Source organism: Callorhinus ursinus, unplaced genomic scaffold (genome assembly GCF_003265705.2).
Source record: "Callorhinus ursinus isolate GAN/ISIS: 27379988/994484 unplaced genomic scaffold, GSC_fseal_2.0 scaffold8, whole genome shotgun sequence".
Taxonomy (NCBI): domain Eukaryota; kingdom Metazoa; phylum Chordata; class Mammalia; order Carnivora; family Otariidae; genus Callorhinus; species Callorhinus ursinus.
Genome location: NW_027397070.1, coordinates 40,977,399 through 41,001,507, shown reverse-complemented (window position 1 = coordinate 41,001,507; position 24,109 = coordinate 40,977,399). Strand labels below are relative to the sequence as shown.

The following is a 24,109-nucleotide window of genomic DNA, read 5'->3' as shown; positions in this document are numbered from 1 at the left end:
ATATTTTCTACCCAATGGTTATAGCACCTTTTATCCTCTTAGACTATAAGAACTTTATACTTTCTCTTCTTAGTTTTAACAACATGCCTGCCAGGCAGGCAAATGAACTAAGACCTGTATCTTCATGGCATAGCTAGAGAAACTAAAACATAAGCAGTAGAAATAATGTGCCTCCGGTTCCCCAGCAGGTCATTAAAGTGAAGCTGGAAACTGAATACAGATTTCCAAACTTCTGGCTTTCACTCTACACTGTCACCATCATCAATCACTTTTAGGGTGGTACTACTAGGTACCTGGTATTATATTCATGGCCCCATATCAGGCCATCCTCTTATATAGAGTAAGATACTAACACAGAGATCATTGGAAGAGTGGGGATAGAGGTATGAGTAGGGAATTTTCTCTAAGGCCTTTCAGCTATTTTTTTATGTACCATGTTCACCAAATTAAATGGATTATTACAGAGTATGGAAAACTAAAAAGAATTTTATAAAGTACTTGCAACCTCAAGTATAAAGCCAGTGCAAAAAATTATCTTGGTAAAGAGAGTTGTTTTAATCATTACTAAAAAAGAAAGTTTAATGAGGTAGACAAGATGATACAGAGAGCTGGCATGAGACTTGGAAACCTATACCACCAGCTCACCAGTTCAAACCTAGTGGAGGCTTGGTGTAAATGGAAGTTACTTTGATATAATACTGTTTTGTTGGCTAGTGTGAAATAACTGATCAGTTTCATGCCACTTCTCACAAGTCAAGAATCTACATCACAAAATAAATAGTACCTTCGACCCTAATAGGGCTCTTTGCCCAAGAGAAAAAATCTGTATGAATAAAGTCTGAATTTCCACCTATCCCCTCTCTCCTCCATAAAAGCTGACCACTTTCTCACTGCTCCATCCAAATCAATAATCTCTAGATGATTGTTATCTCTGTCTGGCAAAGCTTGCATGCCACTGTGCAATCTTACTTTCCTTCTGAGACGAACCACAGAAGTTTCCAGGTTTATATGCAATGTTAACTGGTGCAAAGTTCCCAATGTGTTATTAATGGGACAAGAGAAATTTCATTTTAGAGCGATTTTCAAATCTCCCTACAGATGGACATCTGAAAGTACTTAAGAAACACAGTATTTCTAGTGGTTGAAAGGGGGAGAAAAAAAAAAAAACAACCTCTGTCTTGCTCCATAAAGGTTATTGAAAATACCATGCGATTAATGCTATTTATATGGCGTTGAGCTGAACTCTAAAGGTAACACTTAACCACTCTGTTTACCAAGTTAATCTACCAGATTTGTTTACTTTGTCTGATTTACGAAGACAAATACGTTGAGTGTCTGAAATGTTTTATCTGGCCCTGGGAAAGGAAAACTAAAGGAGTGTTGTGCTTTTATTAATAGATAAGTGCAAACAGGCCCTATCCTATCAAATGAACAGCTAGGACCTTTGGCCACTGTTTACTGAAAATAAAATTAGCCTTGGCTGGCAGGTACTTATCAGATCTGAGAATAATTAACTACTCACATCTGGTACATGTTACTGAAAATGCTAGTGGGAGCCATTAACTTTGGTAAGGGTTATTTTTCCTGAACAGCTAACATCCCCCTAACATTCCATTGGAATGTACTCTTTCTTCCCAAACACACTCATGGCAGCACCAAAAGCAGTTCCACAAGCTGTTTCCCCACTAGAAAGCCAAAAAAAAAAAAAAAAAAAAATTTACTGAGACATGGTTCCTAGCATACTCCACAAGGCTTCCCAGTGGGATCACCTGCCCCAGCAACCACTAGAAGCTTTGGAAACAAACAAGGGTCATTTTAGTTAATCAATAATAACATTTTGCACTTTGTTTTTTTCCTCAAAGAACTTCAAGGAACATCACCAACACAGAATAAAATGAGTGCAGTTTTCACAATTCAAAAGGAGAGCTTAGGAACCAACATCCCCCATTACCAGTCAGTTGAGAAGGTGGTGATCAAATTCAGGTACATTGTGCCTAGTTCATTTCCTTTCTATCCTCACAATTCCTTTACTAGGTAATAGTTTTCATGATTTTATTAAAGGAAAGGAAATGCTCCAAGGCATTCATATAAATAAGCAATGCAAAATAAATCATTTTATATTTATGTCACGGGACCTAAGAGACAGGAACTCAAGGCCTCTGCAATTAAGCTTGCTGTGAAATTCTAAACAGGTCAAATGACTTGTTTAGTCAAGTGACTTTTCATCTCTGTGCTCTATAAAACTGGGACTACCAACTTACATAACAAAGCTGTGGGGAGGAGTAAACTTCCAAAAGCACCAGGAAAATGCTCATAAACAGAAAGATAAGAAATTCCAAATCTCCAAGAACATTTCTTCTCAAGAAAAACAGTAGGCCTATATAATAATAAATTATAACATTTTACCCAGCACCATTTATCAAGACAAATTACAGACAAATATTATTGCCTATTGTAATGTGACAGAAGAATTTGCATTTTAGTGATTAAGACCTTGGGTGGTTTGAAAATCAGAAGTTCCCTTATTTCCAAGGAAAATGCAAATTGTATTCTATTAACAATGAACAGATGGTCTACCTGTACACACATACCTTACTAAAATATGCTTGGTGGGTAGACATCAGACACCTTCGTAGATGAGGTCATGAACAAAGAAACAGAGAAGTCTCAGGATATGGAGCCAGTAAACAAAGTTTGGGAAACAGAAGGAAGTAGGAGTACTATGTGAGAAAAAAAAGATAGTACAGGGGAGGGAAGAGAGGCCCCAAGAGGGGCAAGAAACACAGAAGAAATAGAAAACCAATGAGCATTTCCTGGATTAGACAGAACGGTCAGGTGAAGGGCTGAAGCCAAGCCAGTGGGGCTGACAGGCATGAGCGGGAGGAATCTCAAGTGATCAAGAGAGATGTGAGGAGGGTTTTCCATGTGAGATATCAAAGCAAATAGGAATTATCTGGTTGAAATAAGAGAAAATATTGATCTCAGTTGGGTCTAATGAGGTTGAAAAGAGCCAGAGAGAGGAATGGTTTCCATGTATGTAGTCATGAGGCATCTGGAACATAATACTGAAGATTTATTTGTGTAAAATTGGCAAAATTAGAAAATGCTAAGCCCCAAATCTTCCAACTCCAATAATAAATTTGATTTGATGGATTATGAAAGATTTCTTATGTAAATGTGATCTGTAGTATCCCCCTAATCATTTGATTATTCCCCTGGAACACTACTTGCAGGTAACCACAGACACAGCTTTCTTAGGATGATTCAGATTTGCTTAAGTCAGAACTGACTTGCAGTCTCAAGGAAGTGGACAGTTCAATCTATTTTAATGTCATTAAAGAAGAAGGTTGATTTTTCTGAAATGTCAAATCCCAAAACTAGCAGCTATAACACAGTCAGTGCACTCCTCTGCCTTCATTATTCTTTTATATAGCACATGCTCATAGAAAGAAATTAAATCTCTTACTAAATTACATCTCTTATTTAATCATTAAATCTCTTATTAATCATCAGAATTTTAAAAAATGCTTTGGCTGAGAGTTGTAAAAATATTTCCCCTGGTATAGAATCTTCTATTTGAAATGTTTAAAAGGCTTCCAAGATAAACTTATATATTTGTTTTAAAAGCATTCAGTGTTTGATTTAAAATATCCCTAGATTTACATTTTGAGGAAAATTTATATGGCTTTGGAATGAAAAAATTATGCCTGGGAAGTTAGCTAAAGCCTGCATAAAACAATTTTTTTTAAAGGAACATATGTGCTATTTCAATTTACCCATTAAATAAGAGAATGCAGTATTCTAAAACTGGCTGCTATGATAATAAAAGTTTCCCTTAATTGAGAAGTTACTTAATTATACTTAGGTATCTGAATTATTTCAGTCTTGCTCTTTATTACATCTTTCTTTCAAGATTTATGTTAACAGTAATAGCCTGGAAATGGAACCTGTAAAGCAGGGTTCTGTTCTCAACTTCAGCTCTGTTGCCATTTTGGGCTGGGAAGCTCTGGCAGTCCTGTGACTGCAGGATGGTCTCTCCTCATAGCACCCCTCCAACCACCCTGCACTATTCTGACAACCAACAATGTCTCCAGACTTTGTCAAATTTCCTCTGGAGGCAAAATCACCTTGTTGGCAAAGTACTAAAGAGAAATGGCAACCATCACAGTTTCATGGAGAAACTTGAGGAGAAGGAGCATGGTATTCCAGGGAGACAACAAGGTGTGGAAAAAAGAGGATAGAAACTAGAGTTAGGCAGATTTGGGCCAAAATTCGGACTTAATCCCTCATTAGCTGTGTAGCCTTGCAGAAATTAAGTTAACTAAGCCTCGACTTTCTCATTAATGAAATGAGAATGACATCCTAATAGACATTTGTCTTTGCCATTCAGCGTCCCTTCTGGAGGGGAAGCAGTTAAGAAGTCCCCCTTCCTTTAGGGGAAAGGGCTTTCCCACCCTCGGTCTAGCCACTGCTCTGGGACTGAGCACTGAACCACACTCAGTCAATGAAATAACTACATCCCCCAGGCCTTATTAATGGTGCATGGATGAGCATGTGACCCATGCTGGGCAGATTATAACTAGTTCTGAGGCCTTTGCTGGAGCAATCAAGAAAAATTTATTCCCTTTCTGAAGTTACTAAGCTAGTAGAGTATAAGCCTGAGGCTTCTGTGTGGGAAAAGCCAACTGCAGAAAACAGATTCAAATGATGTAGAGACCAAGCCCTAATGAAATGTTTTAATATGTGAAGTCAGATCTACCCATTAGATTTTCAGTTGCCGGCTAACATAATTAATTCCTTTTATTTTAACTTAAGTCAATGTGAATTCTCTTTTATCATCTGGAACCAAAAGAATCCTATCTAATAAAGTTACCTATCTTAAACAGCTGTTGACAGGAAAATAATGAACACAACAGGCTTATAAAGAGCTTCCTTCCCTGATTTATAGAAATAAAAACAAACACAATTACGTAAGAGCTCACAATACAGTGAAGGATCAGAAAACAGAACCCATGACTTAGCTTTGAGCTCTTCTCAATAAACTGGTAGACAATTCTAAGTGTGCTTAAATTCACAGAGCCAAAAATTACTATGCATTGAGTTACCTACAAGCAAGTCAATGAATAGGACATGCAGATTCTGGTTTTTCTTTGTTACCATCACTTTCAGGTGGCTAACAGAAAGGGCTTGCTTTGAGTATAAAGTTTCCATGGCTTGATTTTTTTTTAATTAATTAATTTATTTTTTTACTCCCAGAAGGCTGAAAGAAGGGACTTAGAGTTAGGGGTTAAATAAAAATAGCAGGGCCAGGGCTAGGGTGAAGCAAGGAAGGCACCAACCTCAGATGTAAAATCTTAGAGGCTGCCAAAAACCCAGTAATCAAGATAAAATAGTATTTTAATGCAATTTTTTAGAAATCAAAATTAATGCCAAAAATTCATAATGAAGAAAATACCAGAATTTTAAACAAAGACAGGATCATATCACTGAATTTTCATTTTGCATCAGGCTTCAATATGGCTCAGTGGCATTGCAAAATAGAGTAAAATTTCTAAGCTGTAAGAAGCAAAGGCAGGGGTGCTTGGGTGGCTCAGTTGGTTAAGCATCTGCCTTTGGCTCAGGTCATGATCCCAGGGTCCTGGGATCGAGCCCCACATCAGGCTCCCTGCTCAGCGAGAAGTCTGCTTCTCCCTCTCCCTCTGCTGTTCCCCCTGCTCATGCTCTCTCTCTCTCTCTCTCTCAAATAAATAAATAAAATCTTTAAAAAAAGAAGAAGAAGAAGAAGCAAAGACATTTCTAGTGTTCACAAATAACATCAAGGACCACATGAGAGGCAACCTAACTAAGAACTCTGAATTGAAAGCTAAGGGACTCAAGTTCAGGTTCCAGTTCTGCCAATACTAAGGTATGCAACTGTGCAAATTATTTGACCTTTTCTAATCTTTAGTTCTTTCAAACATAAACTGAAAGGACTATACCAGGACTATACCAGAAAGATTAAGATCTTTCTTAACTCTAAAGTTCTATGATTATATTCTAAATTTGATTTCCTTTGATGCCTAAAAACAAATGACACAGAATATGTTGTACCTCCAATTCAGCATTTGTGTTATCTAGGAGCTTATGGAATGACAAGCTTTAACCATTCAAGTCTTACTGGTGGAAGAACCCAGGTTGAGGGTGATTTTGTTTGTTTGTTCAATATGAGTTCTTTCACATGTTTCAAATGCTATTTGATTGTAAGATCTACAATGGGGGGGTCAGCAGTTTTCTATCATGAGTATAGGGTAGCATGGTTGAGCTGGGTCTCTAGAAGCTGAAATAATTCACAGGCCACCCACTGACAAGCCCACTGAAGCATAAAGTAATCAAGTTAATAAGTGACTGCTCATAATTCCCAGCAATTTCCAGAAATAGGAAAATGAACATCTAAAATCAGTGATGACAAAGAGAAGGTGACAAGTGTCTAGAACAGGCATAGGAAAAAAAAGTAATCTCTTAACTCTTTTAAAATAGCATATTAAATTAAAAGTTCTTAAAGCCACAAGTGGTTTAGAAAGCACTGGAAATAGAATATAAAAGTTGAATATGAAAAACTAAAATGTCTCTGCTCATAGGTTCAAGCATATAAGGTTTTTCCCATGTTTTTTGCTGAACCCTAATAAAGTATTCTCCATGCCTGAGAGATAAAGGACTCAACAGCTTTTTAAAGGCCTTCATAAATAAAAACAGGTGCTATTATTTTTTATACTTTTTATTATGTAAACTTTCAAACATACACAAGGTATACAGGATAATATAATGATCCCCCATAATTCATTAACTCCTTCAATATCATCAACTCATGGCCAATCTTACTGCATCTATAGGCCCACTAATTTCCCCCAATTCTCATAAAGAGCTTTTCACTTTAAGCCCAAAAATAAACAAATCTTTTGGGGCTTCAACTTCCCTGTTTGTAAAACACAGGCAACTATAACTAACCTCCTCACCTACGAATAAAGTTATGAAAAATAGCCAAACCTTTCAAGCCTCTTCTAACACTTACAGTGGTATTTGAACATAAGAAACATGATAGCAAATGGAATCAACTTGTGTTTTAAAAAGTCTTTCTTTTAAACTGACTTTGGAGAATTTATCTTTTATTCTCCCAGCACCCCTATGTGGCAAATGGAAGTATTATTATTCACCTTTAGCAGATACAAAAATTAAAGAAAAAGGAAATGATTCAAGTCAGATCAAATGAAAAATCATTAGTAGGTGCAAAAATAAGTCCACATTTTGTGATTCCCCATGTTCTGTCATCACAATCTGCCACTTCTATCAACAGACGTCGGTGAAAATGGTTATTTCCCCTAAATAAAATGGACTTGTATTCTATTAAGGAGTTTGTACTTTTTAAAAGAGCAGTGCTATATGATATGCAGGCCTTTGAATATATTGACTGACTATAAAGCTCACCTTGTAGATTCATACAAGAGCACAATCTTAATTTAGTTGGTTCAGCCTACCTAAAAAAAGACAGTGAGAAGTAAAGGAAGGAAATTAAATACACCTGTGGTTCACTGGAATTGAACAATTATAGCTTGCCATTTCATAGCTTTGAAATTTAAACTATTTACTTGGCAGATGCAAAAATTATTTCAGCATTACACTGGAGAATTACAACGTTTGGGCCCAGTTCATAGTGCCACAGGCATGGATGATGCAATTTCTAACTCAGTTGCAGAATATTTTTATAGCACTTACCAAGTCATTATAACTTCATATATTTAAGACACTTTCCTTCCGATTCATACAATGGTTCCTGTTCATTGCATTTAGTCAAGGCAAGTTAGGATGGTGTGGGGGAAGGAAAAAAAAAAAGTCATGGAAAAAGTGTGGTGAGAACAGTCTGCATGAACAAGGCTTCCCTAAACGTTGCCTATTATTCATTTCATGGGATACATTAGGGCAAAGGCTCTTTCTCTGTCTATGGTCTCAAAAATAGTAAGCTGTGACCTGAGCAATGTCTTCTAGGACCACCATAGCAGAGATGACAACTACCTAAACATTCAAATGAACAGCTTAAAAGCTTACATAAGGGGATTCTTCTCCAATTACTTTTCTCCAATTTTGAAAATAATATTAGAGGCCATGACCTATCTAACACCTGGCTCCCTAAGGCTTTTTGACAAGCCAAACAGAAACCAACAACCAGCCAACAGGTTTAAATTATATTTTTATAAACATAATAATTTGTTATTGCGAGTATTATTGATTGTATTCAGGATGTAGAGATCATGTGGATTTTTGCTTCTAAAATAAGGCAGAAAACAGAATTAGGATACAGGAGAAAGGATAGTGAGCTGGCAGTTATGCAGCCTAGGTTCTCTTCTTTTATCTGCACTAACTGGCTCTATGGGGAAGGCTGATATGCTTCTCAACTGCCACATGAAATACATGGTCCAAAGTGGTTTCTAACATTATTTTTAGTTCTAAAATTCTTAGACTACTAATTCCTTACCTTTTATTCTATTACTCTATTTAGTGTCCCCATTTTTCATAATGTCACCCTTTTCATATAACGTGCTTAAAAGTGTTAATCATCTATTGATTAGCTTATAGAAAAAGTTCAAAGTGGAGAAAGAAAAAGAAGCACTCATATTAAATGAGCTTTTAATCACACTCTTTTATAGGTAAGGTTAAAAAAATAAGATTTTCTAGTCCTTCTCTAAATCCCACCTAATCATAGGGCCACTTTCTGAGATTCAGAAACAGCAGTTTATAAAAGGAAAACATATAGATGTCTGGCCTAGCACCTGGCACATAATAGAAGCTAGATAAATATTTGGGTACCTCGCACATCTCCCCCAATCCCCACCTTCTCAACACCACCACCTCCACCTACCACAAGTCCTTTATAAACTGCAATACCTTCTTCCATTTTTTGTTAAAATTTTATTTATTTATTTGAGAGAGAGAGAGAGAGAGCACAAATTGTGGGGAGGATCAGAGGGAGAAGGAGAAGCAGACTCCCTGCTGAGCAAAGAGCCCAATGTGGGGACTCGATCCCAGGACCCTGAGATCACGACCTGTGCAGAAGGCAGATGCTTAACTGACTCAGCCACCCAGGCACCCTGCAATACCTTCTTTCAATCAGAGATGCATGTAACCAGGTTGAGGACTCAATTCTGAACAAGAGTTTATACTTTATGTAAAAGAGTTCAAAATCTCACCAGAAAAAAAAAAAAGTATCAAAGTTTCTGTTTTCAACTGTCAAAAACAGCCTTGGGTAAAGTACTAATAAAAGGAAATCTGTTAATTAATGTAAATCATCATAACTCATTATAGCTCAAATATATTTTATATTTTCCCAAATACTTCCTGAATAAATGTCACTTGGTATGCACTGACCTTATTATAATGAAATTAAATATGAGTAAACATAGAACAAATAATAATAATTAAAAAAATACCTAAGCCTTCTGGGTATACTACATGTACAACTTACCAAACTAAGACCTGAGCAGAGCAAGATATGCTATTGCAAGTTTCAAAATGCCAAGAGAAATCATTTTTCTAAAGTGCTTTCTTGACTTAAAAGAGGGATCCACCTAAAAGCTGATAATTAGTTAAAGGGGAGACCAGTCTTCCTCCACAAAAGAGCATAAAAAAAAAAAAAACTAAGAATAGCAATGTAATAGGAAAATATTCTGGAATTTTACAACTTGAAATACAAAAGCTTTTCTCTGTGGAGATGAACTCCCTCCATTCTCCAAGGGCTCTGTCAACATCACCAACCTCAAACACTTGGCTCACAAAAAAATGTGATGATGCAGGAAATTGTCTGGAAACAAACAAATAAACAAAAAAGCATTCTCTCTCCCTGGAGCCAGAGCCATCCCGACAGAGCAGGCAAGCAGCCAGGATGTCAGGGCTTCATTTTAAAGTCTGTTTTAATTGTTCCATTCTAATTCAATAGTCCAAACCCCTCTTCCAAGAAGTACAAGAGTGGGGGGGGGGCAAAAAAAGACCTTACAAGATATTATCTACCTCTTATTTCACTAGGCCCAATTGAAGAAACTCTAAGTGCTAATTAGCCACATATACTGGGCCAATGAACTCCAAGTCTTTGTGTCTTTCTAGTCCAACTTAGAAGGGTCTCTATCTGCTCTGAGGGCCTAGTCAATCTGAAACTCACCCTAGATTCACAGTTGCATTCTAACCACTGCTGTTAATCCATGAACTTTTCTACTGTTCAAACTATCTATAAAAAGAGAAAGCAGTTGCAGTAACTACCTTATCACATTCCAGTTGGATTTTTGCAAACATTTATTGACTTGGCTGACATTATAGGGGCTATAGGAACTGGAAGGACATAATCTACATTTCTTTAGCTTTTGATTTTTTTTTCCTGCCACTTTTCTTGCCAAAGATCACTGCAGCTTCCCAGTAAGGCAAAAAAAGAAAGAAGGAAGGAAGGAAGGAAGGAGAAAAACAAGCAAAAACAAAAATCTCACAGCTATTTACTGATATAAAAAAATTAAAATAATACTGTACTGTGATACCAACTTGGTTCCCTTTGCATCATTTCCTTTTTACAGAATGGATTCTATGAAACTTATAATTCTAGTGGCTTCTGTGTGTCTTTCCCCCCAAAATTCAATAACCTACCCATTGATATGGTGGAAAGTATATACAAGGAATTTCATTAGGCAGATATTTGTGAAGGATCTGAGTAGAAGGAAGAATAGCTAATAGTAATTCTGAGATGAATTCTTTTTCCAAACTCTCAATCATCATGGGTATTTCACTTAGAGACTCCCTGTTTTGCGACTGGTCATTTCTAAAGCCACTTTGAAAACTTAAAAGAAGCTCTTTTGCTTCTGACCAAGATGGAGTAAGAGGGACCAGATTTACCCTATCACCTAAAATAACCAGAAGTTTTTTTAAAAGACAAATCATATGAAACAAACTTTCTTCAAGACACTAAACATCGGGGCGCCTGGGTGGCTCAGTCGTTAAGCGTCTGCCTTCGGCTCAGGTCATGGTCCCGGGGTCCTGGGATCGAGCCCCGCATCGGGCTCCCTGCTCCGCGGGGAAGCCTGCTTCTCCCTCTCCCGCTCCCCCTGCTTGTGTTCCCTCTCTCGCTGTGTCTCTCTCTGTCAGATAAATTAATAAAATCTTTAAAAAAAAAAAAAAAGACACTAAACATCAAGCACTGAAGGACGGTGATCCCTTAGAAATGGAAAACAAATAAGGAGAGCTTTATGACTGCCCCAACTTACTGCCTTGAAAGAATTTCCAGGCCATGGTGCAGGGAGAGGAAACCCAGGTAGAGTCCAGACTCCCTGAATTGAGGAGATGGAGCTGAGGATCTGGAAAGAACAAGGTACTAGAGTTCACAAGAGAGATCTGTGGAGAGTCCCCTCAAATCTTCAGCAGAGTGCTGATTAGTGCAGACATGTGAGGAAACTACTTGAGGCTAGAGAGAGAGTGATCTGAAAGAAGTACAGAGAAGAGTACCTGGCACTCAGACAGGGCTATTCCCATGAACCAGATTAGAAAACTTTATAATTCATAGAGCACTGGGAACAGTACTCAGAAGGGTCTTGCCTTAATAGTGGAGAATAGTTAGCTTTAAATTAAATGGTTCTAGGGCGCCTGGGTGGTTCAGTCGGTTTAAGCGATTGCCTTCAGCTCAGGTCATGATCCTGGAGTCCTGGGATCGAGTCCCACATGGGGCTCCCTGCTCGGCAGGGAGTCTGCTTCTCCCTCTGACCCTCTTCCCTCTCGTGCTCTCTATCTCTCATTCTCTCTCTCAAATAAATAAATAAAATCTTTAAAAAAAAAGATTAAATTAAATGGTTCTAGTCTTGCCAAAATAAATCTTAAAAGCAAGATCCAAAAGGATCAAACTATTTCCAAATGATTTAACTGCATCTCAAAACAAAGCTCAAGATTTGTAGGAAGACAAAAATATATAGTACCCAAGAAGGTAAAATTCACAATGTCTGGCATCCAATCAAAGATAACCAGACATACAAAGAAGCAGGAAAGTAAGACCCATAATGAGGAGAAAAGTCCATAGAAATGGACTCAGAACTGACATAGATGCTAGAATGAGCAGATAAGGACATTAAAATAATTATTATACCTATATTCCATATGTTTTAAAAATTAAGTAGAGATACTGAAAAAAACAAAATCAAATTTCTAGAGATAAAAAATACAATGTATGAAATAATAAATACACTGGATGGGACTAATGGTAGACTATACATTGAAGAACTAGAAGACACAATAGAAACCAGTAACAATAGATATAGACAATAACAATTAGTGAATTTGAAGGAATAACAATAGAAACTATCCAAAATGATACACAGAGAGAAAAAAAAATTAACAAAAATGAAAAGAGCATCAGTGAGCTGTTGGACAACTTCAAGTGTCTTAGTGTATGTGTAACAGAAGTCCCCAAAGAAGAAGAGGTAAAGACAGAAGAAAAAAATATTTGAAAAAAATCATGGCCAGGATTTTTCCAAATTTGATGAAAACTATAAACCCACATATCATAAAACTTCAACAAACCCCAAGCATAAAAAACATGAAAAAAATTACATGGAGGTACATGATAATTAAACTGCTCAAAACCAATGAAAAGAGAAAAACTTAAAAGGAACATGAGAAAAAAACATGTTATGTACAGAGAAACAAAAGATAAAGATGAGTGCAGTTTCTAGCTTAAACTATGAGAGTGAAATTTAGTGTAACAACTTTAAAAAATTGAAAGAAAAAACAGCCAACCTAGAATTCTATTGCCAGCAAAACTATCTTTCAAAAACAAAGATAAAATAAAGACCTCTTCAGACATGCAAAAGCTGAAATAATTCATCACCAGCTGATGTAAACCACAACAAATGATATAATAAAACCTTCAGGTGAAAGGAAAATAACACCAGGTGGAAATTGGGATCTACCAAAAGGAATAAAGAATAATGGAAATGATAGTTACTGGTAAATATATAATATATTTTTATTATTTAAATATATTTTACAGATAATTGTTTAAACAAAACTGTATTGTAGGATTTATAACTTATGTGTAAATTATATGTAAGTAAAATGTGTGACAACTGCAAGGCCACTGTAAGTTTCTTATACTACATGTTAAGTGGCATAAAATCACAAAGATAGACTGTGGTTAAGTTAAAGATGTATACTATAAATCCTAAAGAAACTACAACAATAACTAAACAGAGAGTTATAGCTACTGAGGCTATAAAGAAGGTAAAATGAAATTGTAAAAAAAATAGTTTATCCAAAAGAAGACAGGACACAAGGTTAATGTACAAAAGTCAATTGTTTTCTTACATATCAGTGATGAACAATTGGAATTTGAAATTTAAAACACAACATTTTACACTAGCATTTAAAAGAGAGAGAGAGAAACACTTAGGTAATAAACTTAACAAAGCATATACAAGATCTGTATGAGGAAACTATAAAACTCTGATGAAAAAAATCAAAAGAGATCTGAATAAATGGAGAGATATTCCATGTTCACAGATAGGAAGACTCACTATTGTCAATATGTTGGTTCTTGGTTGGTTCTTCACAACTCAATCTATAGATCCAATGCAATCCTCATCAAAATCTCAGTAAGTTACTTTATGAATATGGGCAAACTGATTCTAAAGTTTATATCAAAAGGCAAAAGACCCATAATAGCCAACACAATATTGAATATGAAAAACAAAGTTGGAGGACTGAAACTATCGGACTTCAAAACAGTATAAAATAATAGTAATCTGACAGTGTGGTATCAATGACAGAATAGATAACTTGATCAATGGAACAGAACAGAGAGCCCAGAAATAGACTCACATAAATATAGGTAACTGAATTTTGAAAAAGAAGCAAAAGCAATTCCAATAGTCTTTCCAAGAAATGATGCTGGAACAACTAGACATTCACATGAAAAAAAATGAGTCCAGACACTGACTTTACACCCTTTATAATAGTAACTCCAGGTGAATGATAGAACTAAATATAAAACACAAAACTGAGGTGCCTGGATGGCTCAGTCTGTTAAGCGGCTGCCTTTAGCACAGGTCATGATTTCAGGGTCCTGGGATTGAGCCCCGCATCAGGCTCCAGGCTCAGCAGGGAGTCTGACTGAGGATTCTCTCTGTCCCTCTCCTTCTGCCCTTACCCGGCTTGCGCTTTCTCTCTCCCTCTCTCTTCCTCTCTCACTCTCTAAAATAAATAAATAAATCTTTAAAACACACACACACACACACACACACACACACACACAAAACTATAAAACTTCTAGAATATAACATAGGAGAAGATCTAAGTGACTTGGCCTGGCAATGAGTTTTTTGAAGTAACACCAAAAGCACTATCCGTGAAAGAAAACATTGTTAACTTGAACTTCATTAAAGTTAAAAACTTCTGTGGCGCCTGAGTGGCTTAGTCGGTTACACATCTGCCTTCAGCTCAGGTCATGATCCCAGGGTCCTGGGAGTGGGCCCCACATTGGGCTCCCTGCTCAGCGGGGAGCCTGCTTCTGCCTCTGACCCTCTCCACAGCTCATGTTCTCGCTTGCTCTCTCTCTCTTATTCTCTCAAATAAATAAAAAATCTAAAAAAAAAAGTTAACAACTTCTACTTTGCAAAAGACACTTACTAAAAGAATGAAAAGACACTCCACAGACTGGGAGAGAATATTTGCAAAACACATATTTGATAAGGGACTTGTATCCAAAATAGTCAAGGGACTCTAAAACTCAACAGTAAGAAAACAATCTGATTTAAAAATAGGTGAAAGATCTGAAAAGAAACTTCACCAAAGCAGATATACAGAAGACAAATAAATATATGAAAAGATGTTTAACCTCATGTCATTAGGGAATTGCAAATTAAAACAATGAGATACCACTATACACCTACAGCTGAAATTCAAAGCACTTGAAATTATCAAACACTGGTGAAGCAACAAGAACTCTAGTTCATTGTGGGAATGCAAAACTGTTCAGTCACTTTGGAAGACATTCGGGCAGTCTTACAAAGCTAAACGTACACTATCCTATGTTCTAGCCACTCTACTCATGAGAAAAGAAAGCATACCTATAATCAATGACTTAGAGTCAAAGGGGGTTCATAGTGGCTTTATCTGTTATAACCATAAACTGGAAAGAACCCAAAATGTCTATCAATAGGTGAACAGATAATCAAATTGTGGTATATGCATACAATGGAATACGATTTAACAATAAAAAGGAATGAAGTATAACACCATGGATGAATCTCAAAATAATTAAGCTAAGTGAAAAAGCCAGACCCAAAAAGAGTTTATACCATATGATTTCATTTATATAAGACTCTAGAAAATGCAAACAAATCTTTAGTGACAAAATAGATCAGTGGTTTGCGCAAGGAGGTTAAAATGGAGAGGGCTGGGAGAGATGGATTAACAGTCATGTGGAAATTTTGGGGGATAATGGATATGTTCATTATCTTGATTGTGGTGATGATTTCCTGGGTGTATACATATGTTAAAACTTATCAAATTGTGCTAAAGATGTGCTGTTTATTGGATGTCAATTATGACTCAATAAAGCTGTTAAAAATTTTTTTAAAGCTCCCAATTTTTCCTTCCTGCTGGGTTGTAAGTCTCTCTCCACCATAGTCAGTTGTTTAAAATATAAAGAACTACTTCTTCATTCCCATTAAACAGAAAATATTTAATAAAAACCTAATGTATATAAGTCAGTAGACTGAGCACTTGAAAGGGATAGATGTCAGAATACAAGGAATAAGTACTACTGAGGATGACAAAGTGTAGTGGCAGATGTAGTTTACTTCAATAGAGTATTAAAAGGCTCAGAAAATGATTAAACAGGAAGGCAAATTTTAGGTCATGGAGAGCCCTTGCCAGAAAGCTTTAAAAAATGGCAAGGTTAATATGTCACAATTTCAAGAACACGAAAGAGGCCAAACACAAGTTCTTAAAGTAAAATTCTTTTATAGTCTTCTCATTTATTAAACAGTAGTATATTAAACCTCAATGGGAGGACATGAGATTAGGGAAGAACTTATTTTGAAGACACATTTACTCACAGTATTTTTTTCTGTATGAAAACTATGGGAATACATAGTCCCAGTATCATCTAATTGAACTATGTCTCCTGAATTTATAGACTTCAGTTGATTGTTCTAAAATTTATCAACTTTGGCACTCTTCCTTTAAGGGCCAGGAATCTCTGGCTGTTATGCCTCAAGTGGAGTAAGACTCCTGGAGAAATTCTTTTGCTACCACAACTATTTCAGTGCGGTTAAGTGGTGAGCCCCAGGGCTTGCCAAATTCCTCTGGTTTGATCCCATCTGGATGAACCCAAAATATAGCAAAATAGCACCTTCTACTTCCTGGCCATACTTGATTGTCCAATATCCTTCCAAAATCATGCATACTTTTTATCTATAAGAAACTACTGGCCCAAGGCTTTTAATCTAATACAGGACAATAGGTACAAACAGGCACAAGGAACAACCATTTAATTCTTTTTTTAAAGATTTTATTTATTTCTTTGTGAGAGAGAGAATGAGAGAGAGAGAAAGCACATGAAGGGGGGGAGGATCAGAGGGAGAAGCAGACTCCCTGCCAAGCAGGGAGCCTGATGCGGGACTTGATCCAGGGACTCCAGGATCATGACCTGAGCCGAAGGCAATCGCTTAACCAACTGAGCCACCCAGGCGCCCAGGAACAACCATTTAATTCTTAATCACTGCTACATTCTCTTTCCCTTTCATCTTACTGAAAAAGTAATCAAGAAAACCCTAAGAGTGTTTACACCTTTTACGCGTCTAATCATAGCTATGGACCAAATTATATGAGCTTGAAAGTCCCTTGGCAATCAAGAGTTCCATAAGGAGGACCCCACCATGTGCAAAGCACAAAGTGTCTCTTTCTGGTTCTCTTGATGTCTGTGTAAAATCTAAGCCAAAGCTCCTTCTCCTGAGTCCTCTCTTTATTAGAGAAGTAAAATTCTTTCTGTCTAGTTTCTCAACATCCTTCCATCCACTTCAAGCTTAAGTGAATTCCAATCAACCAACAACATCTATGCAATCCGAGAGGCCCTCAACTGAAATTCCCTTGAATCACTAATTCTGAAGCTTCCAGACTTTCTTTTGCTGCTTCTGGACTTTGCTAATTCAAATTTAGCTTTTGTTTTCTAACTCATTTCTTCTCTCCACACTACTGGGTTTGGACAAGGTAGTTCTGCTTCCTTGTAACAGAACAATCTTTGACCCCCTTGGTGTTGAGCAGAAGATAACTTATTTTGTTTATTTATTTTTTTAAAGTAGGCGCCACACCCAGCGTGGAGCCCAACATGGGGCTTGAACTCACGACCCTGAAATCAAGACTTGAGCTGAGACCAAGAGTCAGACACTTAACCAAGTGAGCCACCCAGGCACCCCCATAAGACAACTTTTACCTATACTCCAAACAGGTACCTATAATTTTAGACTGAAGTCATTCACTACACAGTTCAATGAGTTTCAGCATAACACTAAAGATCTCAAACTCCTCAAAAATATGAATGTAACATTCTATATAGATTATATTTTAGATTTATACCCTAGTGTTTAGCTAATAAGAAAAGCAGGGGGTAAAACCAAGTATACTCCAGATGTCTTCTTTGGGTGAGTTCAACTTGTACAAAAATTTGTGGACAAGATACACTGCAGCTAAGTACAGATGAAAGCCATAAAGAAAAGGGAAATGCATGAATCACAGTCATGGTATAAATAACTTGCAGGAATTCATTTCCAGACAACTCACTTCATTCATACTTCAATGCTGAGTTTAGGAGAATACTACTGAATAAGAAAGGATCAGAACAGCCATTTATAAAATACCTATTTTAAATTATTATTTGTGCATATAACATTTCCCTATGATAGGATTTTTGTAACAATAATAATTTATTGAACTATGTACAACAGGCACTTTATACAGTTTATACAATCCAGTACTCACAATAGACCTAAGGTATTATTGTTATTATTCCCATATTGAAGAAGAATAAAGAGTCCCCAAAAGTTTTAGTTAGTGGCCCAATTTACCCTGCCAGTAGGGGGTAGAACAAGATATTCAAACCCAAATGTGGCTCCAAAACCTGTGCCCTTTCCAGTAGGATGCACTCACTTGCTGTTGAGGTACTTATTACTAGTCTAGTGCTTTGGAAAATTCCTGACATGTGCAGCCTGGGGTAGTATAGCAGAAAAACACTTACGAGCCCAGGCTGTAGCAGGTATGTGACCTTGGCCTAATCATGTCCCTTTTGCAGACTTTCTTTTTGTCATCTATAAAGTGAAGAGTTTGGAAAGTTAACATCTAGGGGACCTTCCAGCCACAATGCAAAAAACATGGACTGGGGGGAAAGGCTGAGTGACAGGGGGTTACTTGGGTATTAGGAACAATATAGCCAAACAAGTCCAGGACTAAGGAATACAGACAGGCAGAAATGAAAGGAAAGTGTAGTAGTATTGTATTCCCAATATGAATAAAAAGACTTTCTATAGTATGTATAAAGTTAAACAAGATCCTATCACCAAAAAATTTGATCAGACTCACTGTTTGAATTTAACATCAATTAATATTTAAATTATATGAAATAAAATACAAAATATAGACAGACATGAGAAACCATCAGACAAACCCACATACAGACACACTTTGAGTTTTGGTTTTTTTCACAAGGTTCTGAAGACTATGTGGGGTTCCTCTAATACAAAAAAAGGTATGAACTGGTGCAGCCAGGCATAGGGCAAGAGAGTTGATGGAGTTTCTAGAAAGAGGGGCAGAGAAGAACAACTCCATGTGTCTAAAAGAGCTCTATTAATGAACAAAAGAGAAATGCTGTACTACAAAAGACAATGACTGTATAGGATTATTGTTTTGTTTTGCTTCTAACATTCAGGCCAGCAAAGTCAGTCTGTGCCCAGTGGAACAATTCAAAACCTTCATAATACATGGTTTCTCCTTATATTCAGCCAAGATTCTTCAGTAAGATTTCCTGATTCTTCCCTGGCTTTCTAAAATGCTGAGAACCAAGTGCCTCTTTGCTCAGCTGCCATCACTAAGAGACAATATGAGATGTATGCAGACAAGCTCCGTGGGAAAGTAGCACAAGCCAGAGGTGAAAGGACACTAGAGCTAGCTCTCTAGCAGCTGGGGCCTGACAGACAGCAGACGGCCAAGAGCTCTCTGGGCCTTGGGAGACCTAACGGTTCGGGATATAGTGTCAGAGACGAGAAAGGGTCAAATGTCTAGGCTTGTGAGAGAGTCCAGAGGCTCTGGTTATCCATCTTCAGCTCTCTCAATAGATAAATATGTTTTATGTGGAAAAAAAGAAAAAAATAAATAAAGGACAATGAGCAGCTTGGCAAAGGAACCTAAGACAAGCCAAATCTTCCACAGGATGTTCGCAGACAAAAAGGCTGAGGAATGTAGAAGGGGGATAAACCTCCCCAAAGAGGCAGGGAGGGGGGAAAAAATTAAAGCCATCAGTTCTGACATTCGCCAAGGAAGGAGAGTGAAAGCATCGTTCCAACTGCCTGCAAACCAGGTAAAAGTGACTTGGTTCCGACTGAGTCTGCACACCCTAACACCCCACCACCAAGGCCGCCGTCCCTGCGCCTCCACTGAAGACAGCAGCTGCTTCTCAAAGCCCCAGACAGCAACAGGCGGAATATAGTGACAGCTGGAAGGAAGGGGATTAGGCGAGGACTTGGCATACACAGAAGTATAGCCAAAAGGCACAAACACGAAGAGAGAGAGACCATTTTCCTGTGCGGTTTGTGTGTGTGGTATGAGGGGGAGCTCAGAATACAAGCTAGCCAAAGTTCTGGCCTTGATTGCCTGAAGGATTTGGCAGGCCCAGCCTTTCTCATGGCAGGCAGGCCAGGAAATGAAGCTTTCGGCTGTCTGCTTCAGTGTTTTCCTTACTGTCACCATTTTCACGTTTGGCCCCTGGCTCGTTTGTATGTTCTTCTTCTTTGGGGTTTAGCACATAAGTGTGGACAAAATCCATTTTGGTTATTCAAGACTGTGTCATTTCCTCCCACACTGTATTTGTCAACTAGGGACTTCAGGAACATGAAATTCTGACAGAGTACAAAACAAACCATAGAATTAGATGATCTGAAAGGGACCGTGGAGGCCATCTAATCCAGCCTCGTTTTACAGATGGGGAAACTAATGGCAGCTAAGAGAAGTAAAGTGATCTGCTGAAATCACACTGATATTTAGAGAGTAGCCAAGTGGGGACAAGCATCCAGCTCTCCCATTCCCATCCAGCCAGTGCCCTGTTCACAGAAAGCAGTGTTCCTTTAGGATTCATCTCAGAGAACATGCTAATCTCCCCACAACGATCCCTTTTTTAATGAGGACTTATTAAGAATTGTGATGCTTTTTCCCTCCCTCTCGCCCTCTGCCCTCTGCTTTCTGATCAAAAATTCACACATAGGTTTGGTAAGTAATTATCCAAAATGTTAGGTCTCAAGAAAAAGAAAGTTGGATATTTATGTAACTAATAGCACTCTGAGAAGATGCTACCTACAACCGAGCAGAATGTATGTCACTAAAAATGGGCTTCATCAACTTAGATGTTGACTTTCATGTGTCATGTATAACCACCACTATTATTAAATCATGAAGATAATGCTGCTACCCAAATAAATTGTGGCCTCAGTGTAGCCTGCCATGTTGATTTATAAGGAAGCAGATTAATTTCAGGTCTTGGAGATAAATTAAGCAGGTATTTTATTTTATTTTAAGATTTTATTGATTTATTTGAGAGAGAGAGAGAGAGAGAGCACAAGTGAGGAAGGGGGGCGGGAGAGGGAGAAGCAGACTCCCCATTGAGCAGGGAGCCTGACACAGGGCTAGATCCCGGGACTCCGGATCATGACCTGAGCCAAGGCAGACTTAAGCAGGTATTTTAAAAAGTAGTATTTCTAGCTCAAGAACAAATTATAAGATCAAAAGATAATATTCTCACTTGAAAGAAAAACTATAAAAAATAATGAAATGTTATTTATGAAAGAACTGAACTTGTATACAAAAATTATTTCACAATTTTTCCCTTTTGCCAATGGAAATAATTTCTGATATTGAGAAAAAATCACATTCTCAGCAACAGGTGAAATTTTTTAATTCCAGTATAGTTAACAGTGTTATATTAGTTTCAGGTATATTATGTAGTAATTCAACAATTCTGTACGTTACTCAATGCTCATCTTGATAAGTGTACTCTTAATCCCCTTCAAGAAATAGGTGACTTTTAAGGACTTATAAGTGTGGAGTTTGTAAGTGTAGAGGGGAAAGTGGATATACATTGGTTTACATGTAAGGTCATAACTAAGCAATTGATCTAGTTTTATCAAATTGTGGCTTCTGACTAAAAATATTTTTCAGTACTACAGAAACCATTTTGTATGACATTTTTAAAAAACATCACTTCTCTTTGCCACATCTACTGCAAGAATGGAAACCATTCTCAACAATCAGACTGTGGACATTCCAGAAAATGGCAACAAGACTCTGAAGAGACTCACAGGTACTATGTAGGGGCCCCAAGGAGCCCTACGGAGGAACCGGTCACAGCAGTATAGAACCCTGCCTCCTTGGAAAGAAAAACACCTGCAGGGTATCTCAAGTCCAGAGATGAGCTAATTCTTAAAGGAAACAACACTGAACTTGTGTCAAATTCAGCTGCTTCGATACAGTAAGCCACAATAGTTAAAAAAGAATATCAGAAAATGTGGGGATGGCAGCTACATCTTTGAAAAAGAAATAATTAGGGGCGCCTGTGTGGCTCAGTTGGTTAAGCGTCTGCCTTTGACTCAGATCATGATCCCAAGGTCTTGAGACTGAGCCTCCACAGGAAGCCTGCCTCTCCCTCTCCCTCTCCCTGCTGCTCCCCCTGCTTGTGCTCTCTCTGTCAAATAAATAAATAAAATCTTTTTATAAGAAGAAAAAGAAATAGTTCAACACACTGATGAATAAGATCTAAAAGCTGCACGGCTAGAGAAACAAGATGCTGGGTGATTCTTAAGGAAAAATGATATCATTGTTGTGTCAAAATAAGATTTAATAAAGAGTACTCGAACACATTATATAGCAAAAGACAAAGACTTAAAACAAAACAAACAATAATGTTAAGGTAACACCCAAACATAAGAGAACATGGTAACTTTCAGAGTTGTCAGAGGGGCTTTGTCTCCCCATATAGAGCACTAACTGTATGCAAGGCTTTTTGCTAGGTGCTGTAATAGGTGCAACAGTGAAAAACTGGTCTCTCCCATCAGGGAATTTATCATCTCACTTTACCTGCATGTTCCTTCCAGGGAATGAGAAAGGTCAAGGGCAGCAGTTCTCAAATCTTTTGGTTTGGGGACCCATTTACACTACTAAGGACTCAGAGTTATTATTTATGAGGAATATGCGTACCATATTAGAAATGAAAACTGATGAATTTTTAAAGCACTTATTTGTTAATTCATTTAAAAACAACACTAAGGGGGCACCTGGGTGGCTCAGTTGTTAAGCGTCTGCCTTTGGCTCAGGTCATAATCCCAGGGTCCTGGGATCAAGCCCCTCATCGGGCTCCCTGCTCAGCGGGAAGCCTGCTTCTCCCTCTCCCACTACACCTGCTTGTGTTCCCTCTCCCGCTGTCTCTCTGTCAAATAAATAAATAAAATCTTAAAAAAAAAAAAAACAACTAATAAACCTGTAACATCTTAACATAAATAACATTTTTATGAAAAATAACTGTTTTCTAAAACAGAATAATTTGGTGAGAAGAATGGTATTGTTTTACATTCTTACAAATCTCCTTAATGTTTGGCTTAATAGATGACAGCTAGATTCTGGTGTATAGTTCTTCATTCAAGGTGTTATAATATCATACTTCACAGGTCCCCTAGAAAGCTCCACTGTATACTTGTAAGAAAATGAGAATGAAAAAGGCAAATAGAATGTCTTAATATTATGATGAAACTTCTCAGACCCCACAGACCCCTTGAAAAATCTCCTGGGACTCCCAGGGATCTCAGATTTCATTCTAAGAACCATGGTCAATAGCAATAAAAGTAATGTTCAAAACTGGGTAAATTAAGAGTGTGAATTCAAGCTTACTTTCCTTAAGGTTTTAACTTAGGGACATCTCATCATAACAGAGTTCATTTCTTAGCCTACTAATTCTAAGACTGGACTTGTTTTCCTGTAAGTGAGACAATCCAAGTTGTACGATGGGTTTGCTCTCTCTGGCACTGTCAAGACTGCCTCCTCAAAAGGCTTGGGCTGAGTGGGGGTTGGCACAATGATGAAGGGACCCATGTGCCCCCTTTGCCTGGGGCAGTCCTGGTTTCATCCTATTGACCCAGAGTCATCATTAGTAGAACTCCTTCACTCTGAAAAGCATTCTAGTTTGGATGATAAATTCTATGTTCACCTTGACAATGCCTTGCAAAAGCAATGCTAGCATTCTGCTTCTTTCCACTGTGTGGTCAGGTCTAAAAGAAGCCATACTGGGTTTGATACATGGTAATATTCCACCTGCCTCTTCTCCAAAAAGACAGCCAGTCAAGGGAGAAAATTCCTCACGATCTCTTGGTTCTGTGTCTTCTTTTGCTTTCTGAAACTATTGACGGAAACCATTCTTGACAGTTCTCTATGGCAGAATATGTGCTGTTAGTTTTTTTGCTGTGCGCCTAGTTCAGAGTTTGAACTATAGGATGTGACTCTTGCCCAACTGCTTCAAATTGGCTGGAATAGAACCTATAGATTGAGGGCTACAAATTAACCAGACTGGGTTAACCATGAGGCTAATAAAACCCTAGGCAAAACCTAGTGCATAGATTCACCCCCTAACCAGAAATTGAGGCAACTCGGTAAGACAAGAGACTTCTTTGAAAAAGTATTAAATCAACCAGGCCTAACTCCGTGAGCATGGCGGGGGGGGGGGGGGGGGGGGGGAGGGGGGGGGTGGAGAGGGGGTTGTTTTTTTGGGGGCCGTAATCTAGAAAAAAAAAATTGGTGTGGGTCTCTTCCC

General features: G+C 37.8%; 1 protein-coding gene across 5 annotated transcripts in view; it reads right to left on the bottom strand.

Moving 5' to 3' along the window:
- The window catches only part of RAD51B (RAD51 paralog B), a 630,999-nt gene that overhangs the window by 341,379 nt on the left and 265,511 nt on the right, over positions 1-24,109 (bottom strand). The gene's annotated exons all lie outside the window — the stretch shown is intronic.